General features: G+C 43.3%; 1 protein-coding gene across 2 annotated transcripts in view; it reads right to left on the bottom strand.

Moving 5' to 3' along the window:
* The window catches only part of Gng12 (G protein subunit gamma 12), a 110,968-nt gene that overhangs the window by 85,656 nt on the left and 10,094 nt on the right, over positions 1-15,218 (bottom strand). The window contains exon 2 of one of the 2 annotated variants that reach the window (XM_040739096.1): positions 6,883-6,941. The exons of the other annotated variant lie outside the window; for it this stretch is intronic. The gene's annotated coding sequence lies outside the window, so the exon portion shown is untranslated. The remainder of the gene's footprint in view (positions 1-6,882; positions 6,942-15,218) is intronic. 2 annotated transcript variants of the gene reach the window in all.

Here is a 15,218-nt window from a genome sequence, read left to right as displayed (position 1 = left end):
AACTCTGAAACCTACAACAGGATTCCCCCACTTTTCTGTACCCCTGCCCAGCCCATGTATTCCTCTTCCTGATGTGATACAACGCCCTGACAAAGCAGCTTAAAGGAAAAGTTAAGGCTGTAGCTCATCGTGACAGGAAAGTCCAGGTGGCTGGAGCATTGGAAGCAACTGGTAGCGTCACATCCACAACCCAGCCTGACATTCCTGTAAGCATGAAGCCTAGCCCAATATAGTGTGAGAAACCCACCTCAGAATTACAACCTGGGAAAACATTCCCATACACAACACAGAAACCAGTCTCAAAGCACATACCCCTTGCTAACATCAAGCAACTTGTGATTTGCAGGAGCAAATGGGAAACAGAAATATAAGGGAGGTGGAAATATACTGGAGACGGGGATCCTGCCATTTGGTATTCCAGCTGGCTTTACATTGACAAGTATGTGGTTTAACTTTCCAAGTACAGGAAAAGGTAACTAAAGACAACGTGTGGTATTCCTAAATTGGTATTTTTTCACATCAACCCAGAAGTCTCAGACAACGGAACTAAAGATGATGCACATTTACAAGCAGAAAGGATAAAACTGCTAACTTACAGGAGATGAATAACAAGAGTTTTGGACACTGCAGCAGAACTGAAGATACTGAAGTCCAGGCAACTAATGAGAAATCTTTCGACACTGTCAAAGCCAAACATACATCCTAGAGCTCCTAACTTTAGGTTAGATTCCCATCTGTCCTGCTCTTCTCTAGCACAAAAGCTTCATCTCCTCTCTCCTCTGCCTCATCCATCCGTTCTTCTCTGGTAACCCAAGTGGAACAAAATTCAACATCAAATGAAGATGTTATGGCTTCATTTAAGACAAAACCTGAGGAGGGGGGCTTAACATTTCCTGAGTCACATCAGGACTCTGGAATTTGCCAGAGAATTTCAGGTCACATTATTATAGCTCACAAGGCAGCATTTTCTGACTTCATTAATGAATCCGATATTTCCTTTTGTAAAGGAAATCTCTGTTGATTGTCTTTGAACGACAAGAAGAGCCAATGGGATGGCTTGTATGGGAAAGGTGCTTGCCAAAGCCTGAAAACTCAGGAGGATGGACCCCCAGGACTTGTGGTGGAAGGAGAGAACTGAGTCCTGAAAAGCTGTCTTCTGACCTTCACACAAACTGTGAAGCATGTATCCCCCATGCACACAAATTAATAAAAAGTAATAAATGCAAGATTAACTTAATTCTATATAGCAAGCTGCACTCATTGATATCTTTACTAAGATTACTACAAATTCGTTCTGACTGAATGCTAACTATGTTATATGTGTTCATTGCAACTCTTTTTGTAGTTTAAAAAAGCCCAGTTACTTATTTATGTTACCGTGTGTCTGCATGTGTTTATGTGCATCACATGTGTACAGGTGTCCACAGTGGCCAGAGGAGGCCATCAGATCCTCCGGGGGGAGGGGGTTGTGAGTCACGGTGTGGATGCTATGAGCCGAACCTGAGTCTTCTGCAAGAACAATGAATGGTTTTAACCATGGAACTATCTCTGTAGCTCCAATGGTAATTGTATTATATATGGCATTTGTGTCTAAAACAGCATGCAGCAAAACTAAATTTGCCACTAAAGTTCCTAAAACTAACTTACTAACAAATCTTTAACAACTTCATTTTAGTAATTTTAACTTAATTCATGCTAAAAATCAGTGTTACTGACATGCTTAAATTAAGACACACACACACACACACACACACACACACACACACACACACACGTGAATGTAAACATTTTAGGATGATTTGTGGCCTTGCAACTATGGCCTTCATGTGTAGAGGCTACAAGCCCGCCCCACCCCACCCCCACCCCCACCCCTACTGCTTCCTTCTGAAAACCTGCTATTCCAGGTCCTGATCTGGACCTAACCAAATGAGGAATTAACTGTTAACTTTGGGATGGAGGTAAAAAGTCAATGAAGTTCAAAGACTTTACATCAGTCTGGACTGACTGTAGATGCTGAAATGCTAATCTTGAGCTTCCTAGTGAAATGATTTGGATCTGACATTTTTAGATGTTAATTATGGAAATGCCAAAAAAAGAAACTACTGCAGGTTCAAAATAGAGAGATAATTAAGATTCTGTATTTAAAGGACAATTATTAAAATACACTTGCACTGTTTCTTAAAAGTGTCTAAACTTTTAAAATCAATTGAGAAAATAAAAATATTAAGGGAATGGCCTAGGCAGAAATATTCCTGGCTTCTGTGCTTTGGTCAATGTTGAGGTCACTGGTTTTGTTAATGGGAAGACATAGTTGCTACTCAACAGTCATTTAATGATTATAAGAGAATTAATTTTGTTACAAATAATGCTATGAAATTAGATATCAAAGTGAACTGTCTCTCTAGTCAAAGGAAACTTTAGAGTCAGTTTATTAATCCACAAAGTAATTCAGTAGACTTTGTGCTTATAGATCAATGATACACACACACACACACACACACACACACACACACACGAGAGAGAGAGAGAGAGAGAGAGAGAGAGAGAGAGAGAGAGAGAGAGAGAAAGAGAGAGAATGAGAATAAAGCACAGGTGACATGATTATCTACAAATCTGAAAAAAAAATCAGAAATCCTCTTGAAACTAGTAGGTGATCACAGTAAGGTTGCCAGACACAAGGCCAACCTATACAAGCCAGCTGCTTTTCTATATAACAACAATGACCATGTTCAATTTCAAATAAAAAAGACATCATCATTTACATTTAGCACCTCCCAAATTAAATATTGCGCTATTATCAATCTATAAACACTATATAAGGAAAGCGAAAAAACTCTGATGAAATGTATCAAAGAACTGAATAAATGAACAGTTCATGTTCATAGAAAAACTCTATGTTCTTATGGTCACAATTTTTTACAACCTGATCTTTAGATTCAATACAATCACAAAAATCTACTGAATCACTTTATAGATTAATAAACTGATTCTAAAGTTTCCATGGAGAAGCAGAAGAGTGGTGCGAGAAGGATGCCATGCTTGGGTGGAGGGGTTTTTTACTGTGGGAACGTGAATGGGAAAAGGGGGAAGAGGAGAGGGGAGACTGGCTTCTGGGAACAGAAACGGCAGAAGAGAAGAGAGAGACAGACAGAGAGAAGGGAACTGGGAGAGGGAGAGAGAGGGGGAGAGGGAAAGAGAGAGGGAGAGAGAGAGAGGGAGAGAGAGAGGCAGAGCCTTTTAAAAAGGGAACCTAGAGTTGGTGCACAGGAGGTGCTCTTAGTGGCTGCAGCTGAGGGCGTATCCGGTCACAACCCCAGGGACAGGCCAGTACAGATGCCTGAATACTAACACTCAGAACAGTCAAATCACTATTAAAGAACAAATTTGGAAGTGTGAGTCTGACTGTATGACTTAGTATAAGCTACAGTAATCAAGACAGCATGATATTGTCAAAAGTAGAGACATACAGAACAATAGAAAGCGCCTGAACAGACTCACATAAACAGTCTGCTAATTTTTGACAAAGAAGTAAAGTGATGCAATGGCATGGAGAGTCTTCTCAACACAATCATTAAAAAACAAACCCAGATACAGACCTCACAACCTTCACAAGAATTCAACACCAATGACAGAACTAACAATAAAACTAAAAACTAGGAACTAGAACAGTAGTTCTCAAACTATGAGTCTCGACCACTTTGGGAGTCACATATCAGATATCCTGCATATCAGACATTTACATTGTAACTCATAACCATAGCAGGGTCGCAGGATTAAGGAGGTTGAGACCCGGTACTCTGGAGGGTAACCTAGGTGCATATGGGAGAACTCGGGTATCATACTAGTTAAAGCCAATTGAGAACTTGACAGAATCTAAAAATCACCTTGGAAAAGGGCCTCTGGGCATTTCTGTGGAGAATTATCTTGGCTATCCTGATTGCATTAAATGAAGTGGGAAGACCTGCCCGCTGTAGATGGCGACACTCCCTGGGCTAGGATCCTGGATTGTAGGAGATCTCCATATGCCTTCATTGTTCTCTGTCCAAATTCTGGGTGTGATGTGACTAATGGCTTCAAGTTCCTGCTACCCTGACCTCTGCACCATGATGAACTATCACAGCAACAGGAAATTAATGATGACAGGAGCAGCAGTGGCTTCTCGAAAATAACTGAAAGATGATCCAGTAAAAAAGAACTGATGGGCTTTCCTTCATTAAAATGAAAACACACAAAAGAAAATACTTTCGTTCTGCTAAACACTATGACATGAGAATGGAAAGAGAAACCACAGGCTGAATGAAAATATTTGCAAAAGAAACTTCTGATAAATACCTACTATCAAGAAGAAGAAAAAACTCTTTAAAATAGACAGTAAGCATTTACTAGGGATCCAATGCTCTGGATTTGGTCCCCAAGTACTTAAAAACTTTCAACAATAAGAAAACAACCAATCAGACCTACTGCACACCTACTAGAATGGCCCCAATCCACAAGCGCAACACTTCCAAATGGTGACGTAGCTACAGGGCAACAGGAGCTGATGATGGGCATGTGAAGTGGCCCAGACACTTGGGAAAACACTTTGCTAACTTGCCACAAAAAGAAAAGTGGCCTTACCACACAATCCAGTAACTGTGCTCTCTGGTGTTTACTCAAATGAACTGAGAGCTATGTTTAGACAAAAATGTGTGTATGGATATCTGTACAGCTTGCCCATAACTGCCAAACCCTGAGGCAACTAGAATGTCCTTTAGTAGGTGATAGATATCGAGTGCATATTACTAAATGAAATAAACCATTTTGAAAGGTTATATATTACAGCAATCTCAACTAGTGGACATTCTGGAAAAGGCAAACAACTAAACAATGGAAACACCAGTGGTTTTGAGCTATGGGCTGAGAAAGGATGAACACACAGAACAGAGCACTTCCAGGGCTACACAACCATTGTATAGAATACTACAGTGGTGAATATAGGCTATAGGTTTCAATAACCATAGAAAATGCAACACAAAGAGAGAACCCTAACATCTTTGTCTCCTCCACCCCAATACCACAACTTTTGGTTTTGTCATTTAAAGAATTAAAAAAAAACCTCAGCCTACCCATAAACTGTAATATAAAACAGTCTGATTTAATAAAATAATATTCCTGGGGTTTCCAGGAGCAACCCTCAGTAACCCACTTCACAATGAGCAACACTCCAGGGTTCCCACAAAAACCTGGAAGCTGTGAAAATTACACTGTCTTACTGCTTACAGCAAAGGTGTCAGAAGTAATGTAGCTGCTTCCCTGGTCCCAACTTCCTGCTGCTGCCCTGCCCTGATATGCAGAGGAAGCTGTCTTGTCAAAACTGAGTGTCACACTCCCAAAGGGAGGTGAAGCCTGGTGATTGATGCTGGGTCCTACCTCCTGTCTTGGAATAAAAATCCGAGGGCCACTGAGGCTTTACGGAAACTGACACTCAAGAGAGGGATTTGTTTACTGAAGAACACACAGCACCAAATACTGAAGTTGGGATTTAGCAAGGCTGAAGATGAGGGAGCTAAAGAGAGAAACAGCAAGAGGGAACCTTAACTGAGAAGATGCCCACCAGACTGGCCCGTAGGCAAGCATGTGGGCATTTTCTTGATTAGTGAGAAATATGGGAGGGCCCAGACCATTGTCTTTTGGGATAATATAAGAAAGTAGTCAGAACAAGCTGTAGGGAACAAACCAGTAGGCAGCATTGCTCCATGGCCTCTGCATCAGTTCCTGACTCCAGGTTCCTTCCTTGATTTGCTGCCCCGACTTCCCTGGACGATGGACTATAAAAGCTATAAACTGAAATAAACATCCCCAAGCTGCTTTTGGTTATGTTGTTTTATCACAGCATTAGAAACCCTAAGAAAGTCCCCAGTAGAAAGAAGGGCACCTGCTTTGGTTTGTTAAAACAAACAGCTCACAGGGGTTACAGGTTAGAGAATGCCTAGCTCAGCAATGTTAGCCTGAGCACTCAGACTCACTGGTCAAATGGACCTGATTGACCAGAGCTCTGTCTTCCAGCCCATGTTTCATAAGAACATCTGGAAACACCCAGTTCATCCAACTACAGAATCTTAGAGAAATGAAAACCTACCGATAGTTCCCAGACCAAAATGCTTCCAGATACCACAGACTGTTTTTTAAAAAGAAAACAAAGAAGCTTGTGAAGGAAGCTCCTCCCACAACTTTTTAAGCTCAAGCTTTACCCAACACCTGGGAGGGACAGAATAGGTGCTAGCTTCAGCTGACAGATGAGGAAACAGGCACAGAGAGGTCATCTCGATGACAGTAAGGCAGGTGAGGACAGGACTCACCCACCCACCATGACATCCAAATGAACATATAACTATACACATTTCAATTTTAAATTGATTGAGGAAAGAAAGCAACACAGTGTCTCAGTAACTTTGGGCATATTTCTAGAGCCATGTGTGACAGGTGGCTCCCACCAAGCTAGGTGGAATGGACAGTTCAGGGCTGGAGGGGTCCCCTCCATGTACATGCTGCAGCCTGAACCCTCTGGTACAAAGCTGCCATTGCTGGCACCTGCAGCCAGACTGGGAGTCCAGCAACTGCTTCCAGACAAGTCTGTGAACGCGGGCAAAACTGAGTCTCCATACACTGTCTGTAAAAAGGTCTGTCTGCAGTGACTTCCTAGGATTTACTCATGATCCCAAGCGGGAGACTGTTGACTCTGCCTATCCTTCTACCCATGCTGGGCCCTTTATCAAGTCAGGCCAAGGGTCACGAGGTCTTTACTGCTTCCAGGAGCATCAGTCACTAAATCCAAATTAAATAACATACTTTAAATATTTCAAGGGTTAACATATGAAATGGTCACAAAAAGACTCTACTCACCAGAAAGGCCAGCTGGAAATAGAGAGGGGGGCTCACCCCAATGTCCTTCCCATAAGAACCTATGAGGAAAAGGTTGCAGTTTAGGAAGAGAAATAACACACACACACACACACACACACACACACACACACACACGCGCGCGCGCGCACACGCACACGCACACACACACACCCCTCTTGTATCTCCAGAAGAATGAGTCTGTTTCTTTCTGCCACAGAATGGAAATGACGTGGCTATAAGATATAAGTATGAACTAATGCCTAAGCATAGGAGGCCCCTTTCCCACAGAAACTGTAACCACCTTTTTTTTCTCTCTAGCAGAGTTATGACCTCTTTCCTCTTGGCCTTTATCTCCACCCATGGAAAACATCTGAAGCCGAAGCTGTATCTACCATCTCATGGACGACTAATATAGGTGTGGTGGTTTGAATGAAAACGGCCCCTCTAGGCTCATATGATTAAATGCTTAGGTGCCAGTTAGTGGAACTGTTTGGAAAGGATTGGGTGGTGTGGCCTTTGCTGAAGGCAATGTGCCACTGGGGGTGTTAACTTCAGCTGACAGATGAGGAAACTGAGGCACAGACAGGTCGTTACGAGGGCAAGTATGAAGCCATGTAATCTCAGGAGCCAGGGGAGACAATGGGGGAGGGAGGACGCTGAGGCTGTGTCTCTCTGCTTGCCACCTACGGATCAGGGTGTTAAAGCCCTTGGCTACTGTTCCAGCACCATGCTGTCTGCTTCCTACCTTGATGATCATGGACTAACCCTCTGAAAATGTGAGCAAGCCCCCAGTTAGATGCTTTCTTCTGCAAGTTGCCTTGGTCATATTTCTTTGCAGCAACAGAATAGAAACTAAACAGAGTATGTTTTAAGAGGAATGGTGACTTGTGTCTACAATTTCAAGACTTGGGAAGCTGAAGCATGGAGCTGCCATGAGTTGGAGGTTAGTCTGGCCTACACAATGAGTTTCAGAACAGCATGGGTTAAAGTGGTTTGCTGATCTTCTCACTATATTATATGGAGGAAATTCAAAAGCAGAGTTCAGTGCCAATGAAAACACAGAAAACCTCAAATTACTAGGCTAAAGGGAATTATTTATCCTGGGAGAATTCAAAGAAGGCAAGACTGTGGCAATTTTAGCATCCTCCCCCCCATTATCTCTACTGGCTCCTGAAATTACATTAATTAAGATTTAGTTAATTAAAATGGCAATAGGAAGTGCCTAGTAAGTCATAAGCACATTGGTAATTGACTCACACCTCACAGTAAATCATTTCTATTTTACAGCAGAGGACACCTAGACATGGAAAGGTTAAGTAACTTCTTCAAGGTCACACGAGTACAAATCGGCAAGGCTGGGATTTATTTTGTCAATATTGCAAGCCCCTTTTAAATACCGACAATGGGCATTTAAGAAGTCACTAGAAAACATTTCAGGGACATGCAATCAAAGAGAAAAAAAAAAAAAAAGAATTGGGCTTCCTTAGCAAACAGCTTCCAGACTTGTCCCCAACACCTTTCCAGACAGCCAGCTTTGACTCCTTTCTGTTGAGAAGTTCTAGAGAATGCTAATGTTTTGATTTTGCCACTTTCCCAACATTTACTCTTAAACTCCCCCAGCATGGTAAAATAACCCTTGCCCCCTCCCCCAACTTCATGGTAACAATCAACTAAAAACATTATCTACCAGCAAAATTGCAATTACAGCTGGGTTCCAGCAAAGACACCTTACAGGGAACAGAGACTGAGTGGGTCCTGGTAACTCCAGTCCTTCAAGTTGTTATAAACCAGCTTACACACGACTGCACAATGCTGAGCTCTCAGGGCGTGCGACCGGCCAGGAACAGCTCTTTCTCTTCCCTGGACTCTATGCTGTAGGTGCTGACTCTGCCAAACCCTGGGCTTTAGAATGCTTGAAAATGCCTTTTTTTATATACTTCTCAGAACAATCTTGTGACCAGCAAAAAACAAGTCTTTCAAAGGTACAAAAATTAAAATAAAATAAACACCAGCATCAAGAACAATAAAAAAGTCTGAGGTGCCATGCACTCCATGAACTGTGTGTCGCTCTTCGGGCAAGCCACTGCACTTCTCTTCATGTAGTTTTCTCTTCTGGAAGATCTACCTACACTTTCTTTAGATGGTTGCAATAGCTGGTGAAGGGTAGGCATATGGATGCGGACAATGGCTCATTCCCAGAATCCTTGAATTGGAGAGGCCAAAATCAAATAGCTTAAGAATAGCCTGGACTACAAAGTCAGTTCCAGGTCAGCCTGGGCTACAGAGACAAAGCCATAAACAACAAGGAAGAAAAGAAGGGAGGAGGGAGGGATAAAACAAATGACACACCATCTCATAATCAGCTGCCATAAAAATTTCAAAACCAAGTTGTATCCTTGAGATTTCATTTTTAATTTTTAACAGGTTTTTAATCATAAAATTTCTCAAGGAATGCCTACTTTCAGGTTCTTCTGGAACCTTGTTGCTCTCCAGAGAGAGAGAAAAATACATATAGATCATAAACTCATGACAAAAACTAAAGAAAACAAAATAAGCCTGCCTGGCCCTGAACTTAAAACTGCAGACTTCATGTGTGCTCCAAGCTTCATTTCAAGTAAAAACTAGAGGTCCACACGGCCCTCAATGATCAGTTTTACTTCCAGGCTCTATGTCAAAAAAAGGTGATCAAGAGTAACATTTAATGTTCCAGAATGCCAAGATCCTGACTTCTCTGGCAAAGCACTTCCTGGCTGGCCTGGCCTCAGAACTTCACCTGCCTCAGAGCCTGAGCCAATCGCGTGTGCTGTGCACCCCTGGGCTTCACCTATGCTGAGATGTGGTATCTGTTATTGTGTGGAAAGGGGAACAGAGACATTCTTCCTCAGGGCACTCAGTTTTGTTTTTATACAACAGGATGTGGCAACAATTCAAATGTGGAGGTTTCTGGTGTGATCCCCCTCCCTTTAAGGGTGGACTACATAGGTCCACTGAGTTTCAAGGAAGGGGCTTGCAAGGAACATGGACCTGGGCTGAAAGGTTCGCTCCTCTTAGACCTCATACATAGATGAGGAAAATAAAATGGCATTTGGCAACTCCTGAGAGCCAGAGACTGATTCCCTCCTGTCTAGGATCCCTGATACAGAGACTACACACCTACCCTACAAGGTTCTCACACTGTTCCTTGCTTGAGCTTCCCAGGGGCACTGCCTTTGGACCACACCCAGAAGGGTTGACTCCACAGGTCTGGGTGTGGTTGGGTTTTGTGATTTTCAGTTACTCCCAGCTGATGCTGCCACACAGACAAGTGTGTGACCCCACACCCTGGAAACATCTGCTTCAGTAAAGCTGTTGGACCCTACTCCCTCTGAGCACCGTTTTCTTTCCAAGAAAACTACACTTTTCAAAGAACACAAAGTTGTTCAAGTCAGTGTTAAGGTGAGCCTTTTCTTCGTGCAAGCTTCCCTCCACCTGCCTACACAATAAGGATTACAACACAGAGTGAGTAAGCGGGGAACACGCTTCCCAGCAGAAGGGGAAAAGGAGTGCTTTCAAAGGGTAGGAAGGGCTGGGCACCAAGAAGCAGTCTGTGACAGACTCCACTGCCCTTTGGACTTCCCATCCCCAGAGCTCCATCTGGCTCCTCCTCCTCAACACTAGTTACTTACTACTCACTCACTGCAGGGACCAGGCCTCCTCTCCCTTCCTCCACTCTCCGGCAGCTGCAGCTGGCTGCCCTTCCCAGCCTCTCCCTAGGTTTCCAGGTGGACCTTCACGCCCAGAAATACCTTCAGGGCAGCAGGCAGGGAGCTGGGTGGGGAGAGGATGTTTCCTAAGGCTCTCTCCCCCTTAGGCCAGGCTCTTGCCCACTCAGTCATCTAAGGCAGGGGGGAAGCCAGGTGACAAAGAGGGACTGGGCCAGATCCGAATCTGCAGAGCTCCTAGTTCTGGGGGCTGACTTGACAGGACAAAACAAAGCTAGGAAAACAAGAGGAAAGGGGTTCTAATCCTCTCGCCATTTCCCTGCTAGCTTTATGACTTGGGGCAAATAGCAGAAGCTTCTTAAAGTGCCTCGATTTCCCTAGCTGTAAGGTAGAAATTAATGTTTTGACCCCATTCTTCCCAAAATGTTTATCAAATTATCAGTTATATTATTTAATTCAATACAAATTCCCTAGATACAGAGACTATACTATATTATACTATATTATAATTTATACATTTATATCCTATACAGCCTGTCACTAGCAATGTAAAGATGAATAAAAAAAGCCACTGAAGTCAGGAGAACTATAACTAGAAGAAAGACAGAAATATAGGCAAAACTACCTAGCCCAAGGTAATCATTAGCATACTGGTTGACTACATTGATACAGTAAATACAGACAAGAAAAATATTAATGTGACCAGAGATGATGCAAAGGAAAGCAAAGTACACTCAGTAATTTACAAATTCTGATGTCATACACACACACACACACACACACACACACACACACACACACACACACACACACACACACAAGAGCCTCAGGATAATCTTGAGAGGGCAGATGCTGTTAGCCTCAGGTCACAAACAAAAGGTCTCTGGGTTAGGGAGGAAGTCACTCAATCCCACACATGGCTAGAGTGTTACAGCAAGATTTCCGGACTGGCTTGACACTAAAACGTATACATCCATCTTCCATCACACTGCCTCTGCCTTTACTGTGAAACCATTCCTTCCCCAGCCAGGTTCAGTCTCCCCTGCACTGTCCTCACACTCCTTGATTCTGGATCTTGTCTCCTCATTAGTTTCATGGACTTTAGGACAGAGAGGATCAAATAATCACAGATGTTTCGTACACAGCCTCGTCTCCTCCTCCTCCTCCTCCTCCTCTTTCTTTTTTGGTTTTTCGAGACAGGGTTTCTCTGTTTTGGAAGCTGTCCTGGCACTCGCTCTGTAGACCAGGATGACCTCAAACTCAAAGGAGATCCACCTGCCTCTGCCTCCCAAGTGCTGTGATTAAAGGCATGTGCCACCAACGCCCGACTGTACACATCTTTTTAATGGGTCAACAATCCACAAAATTAGTCTGGTCAAAGAGGCAGAAACCCTTTGGCTAATTCAAGGAAAACTTTCTTAAAAGTAATGCATTCTCCTCCTTGTGTCCTCAACTTAATGATGGGTGCTTAGTATTCGTATGCAATAAACTTCAGCAGAGAGAGGGCGCATAGGAACAGGCCCGCTTATTTATTTCCAACCCACCATGGAAGAATATCTTTGTAAAATGCAATGAAAATGAATTGTGAAAAACTGGACAATATGCAAATGCAAGATTAAAAAAATAGATCTAACAGCTCAAAACCGATGGTGAGCTGTTACATAGACTACTCAATTTCTGTACTTATCTTGTTGCCTGCTGCAAGGGTTGGGTGAGGCTGAAGTGAATGAAAACAGCAGGCCAGACTAGCTGAGCCTGCCACACAGACAGCATCTTGCTAATAATGTCTGTGGAGTTTATATACCAAGCACTGATAGATCTCACTATTAACTCCTTTCAAATCTACCTGTACGGTGGGTGCTAGTGTCACCTCCATTTTACAGGAAGTGAAACTGATACAAAATGCTTAAAATGGTTCCAAGACTGCAGGACTGGTAAGAACCACAGATGGCCCTGAACCTGGACAGGAAGGGTCTTTCAGGACTAGACTGGGTGATTTCGGGGAACCCACTGTCATTCAGGAAGTGACCATTTCGATCTTCATTTCAGAGAAATCACCTGGTGTCAGAAGAATGAGAAAGTCGGGTATGAGGCAGAGGCAAGTGTCCAGGGACAGGGTTGTGTGGGACAGAAGGGGGTATAGGGAGAGGAGATCTAGATAACTCAGGAGTTCAGGGCCAGACACCCTGCAGGGAGGGGAAGGTCCTGAAATGACCTAGAAAGAGGCATAAAGAAAAGCTGACTCCATGGGGAGAATGAGATCAGCTTTCAACGATGTTTACCTGAATGCAATTCTCTTGGCAAAATCTATGCCCGGATCCCCAAGTATTTTGAGCTTGCTTATCCCCTCTTTGTATCCGGTTCTGCCAATCACTCTCTTACTCATATGCTTTGCTTTGGCACACTGAAAATGGTCAGAGTTAAAATAGCTCAAAAACTTCGTTCATACATAGCTCACATCCAGGGTACAGGCTTCCAGCTAACTATAGCTTATCTGTGAACAGAGATTTCTCTAGAAGTCTTGTTGGCATTTTCATTAAAGCCAGTGTCTTAGTTACTGTTGTCTTACTGTGATGAGACCCCATGACCAAGGAAACTTACAGAAGAAAACATTTAATAGCTTATAGTTTTGGAGGTTAGTCCATTGTCATCATGGTGGGAAGCAGGCAGCATAGTGTCAGAGCAGCAATTGAGAGCTTCACGTCCTGATCCATAGGCAGCAAGCAGAGAAAGACACTGGGGCTGGCATAGGCTTCAGAAACCTCAGAGCCCATCCCCAGTAACACAATGTCTCCAACAGCCACACCTCCTAATCTATCCCAAACAGTTCCACTAACTGGGGTCCAAGAATAGGCACTCTCAATGAACTTTATCCCAGTCTCATAATCTAGATCTTTGGACTTTTCCCCTACACCTACAAAAAAGAAAGAAGGGAGGGAGGGAGGGAGGGAAGGAGGGAGGGAGGGAGGAAGGGGACAGAGAGAGAGAGAGACAGAGAGAGAGAGAGAGAGAGAGAGAGAGAGAGAGAGAGAGAGAGAGAGAGAGAGAGAGAGAGAGAGAGAGAGAGAGAGACAGGGAGAGAGACAGCGAAGCCTTTTTGTGCTCAACTGCACCCAGCTTACTAAGCTTGGGCTGCCTTTGCTCACCCAGGTCTTGGCAGAAGAATCGCTTTGCACAGAGGTCTTTCCGAGGTTCCTCACTAAGGCAGCTCTTCTATTCTGACATTCACTTCTTACCCCTCACTCTCCAGTTCTACAGCCTTCATAGTACTTATCTTGACCTGAATCAGTTCTGTCAGTGTGGTTTTACTAAGGAACCGTTCATATCAAGTTTAAAGCCATATCCCCACGGAGCAGGCAACTGCTTTATTGACTTAAGATCATTTGTGTATTTAAAAAGATAAAGACTTGGGGTCTTTGTCTAATTCATAGACATTTAATAGCAAAGGAACAAGGGAGACATCATAGGAAAATGTTGCTTCCCCTTAATCTCCATATCTAGCAGACCACTGGCTCCAATAGGTGGACACCTATCCTGTGGCACTTTTCATATACTATTGTCAGGGACAGGGAGCCAAGCAACATGGACCCATAAAAAGTATACCAACTTCAAAATCCTATAAATGTGGATTCATACTATCACTGGTTACTGGAACCTTCCAAACCTACTTCCCTCTCCTATAAATGGAGTTGATGTACCCTACCTCAGTTTCCTACAAGGAGCAAGAAAGTGTCCTAGTCACATGCCTACCACTGGCACTTAGGTAGTAATCATTACCTTTGTTACCCTCAAGTTTACTCAATTAGAGTTTGACAAATGCCTGGAGATTAAAGGTGATAGGCACTGTGGGACCACAGTGGTCATAGCATCTGTATGGAAAGAGTTAACACTCAAGCATGCTTTCTAACATGCGCAGTACTTTAGACAAATCAATCGCTCCTCTACACCTAGGACAGAGGCAGTCATTTGCCACATGTGATACTAGGATGACTCTTCAGGGAACTTTCCTCCCAAAATGTTCAAGTCCTAATCCCAGGAACCTGTGAATGCTGCTACTGGGCAAAAGTATGTTATGGGTAGACCAAATCTACTCAATATAACCAAATAACCCTCAAAAACAGAGAATTTTCTCTAGCTAGAGAAAAAAGAGCAGGAGGGCTGGCAGGGAAAGGCCCCAGCACAAGAAGGTCTGCTAATGCAGGATCTGGGGTGTCAAGCCCAATGACAAGAGCCAGAAAAGTCTCTAAGCAGTGAGGGTGGCCCCAACTGAAAGACAGCAAGAAACAAACTTCAAGGAACTGAAGTCTACCATCAACCCGAAAGGACCTAAGGCAGATTCTTCCCAGAGCCTCCAGTAAGAGTCAAACTGGCCAACAATGAGATATAACAGTCACACATATCTTGCAACCTATAGAACAGTGAGATAAAACATCTGGCATCTGGGTTGTCTTAAACTCAGTTGGTGACAATCTGTTAGGGCAGTCATCAAAAGTAACCCTCTTATGTTGATGCTTGATATAGTTTAACTGACAGCATTTCTTTTTCCTCATGATCTAGAGGCATATTTCACAATGCACAGCATCTTAGATGAGCTGAAATACAGCTATGAAACTGTTTTTCAAAGGGACCATAGAT

This window comes from Mesocricetus auratus, unplaced genomic scaffold, assembly GCF_017639785.1.
Source record: "Mesocricetus auratus isolate SY011 unplaced genomic scaffold, BCM_Maur_2.0 Super-Scaffold_100676, whole genome shotgun sequence".
NCBI classification, from domain to species: domain Eukaryota; kingdom Metazoa; phylum Chordata; class Mammalia; order Rodentia; family Cricetidae; genus Mesocricetus; species Mesocricetus auratus.
This window is presented reverse-complemented; position numbering and strand designations above follow the sequence as displayed.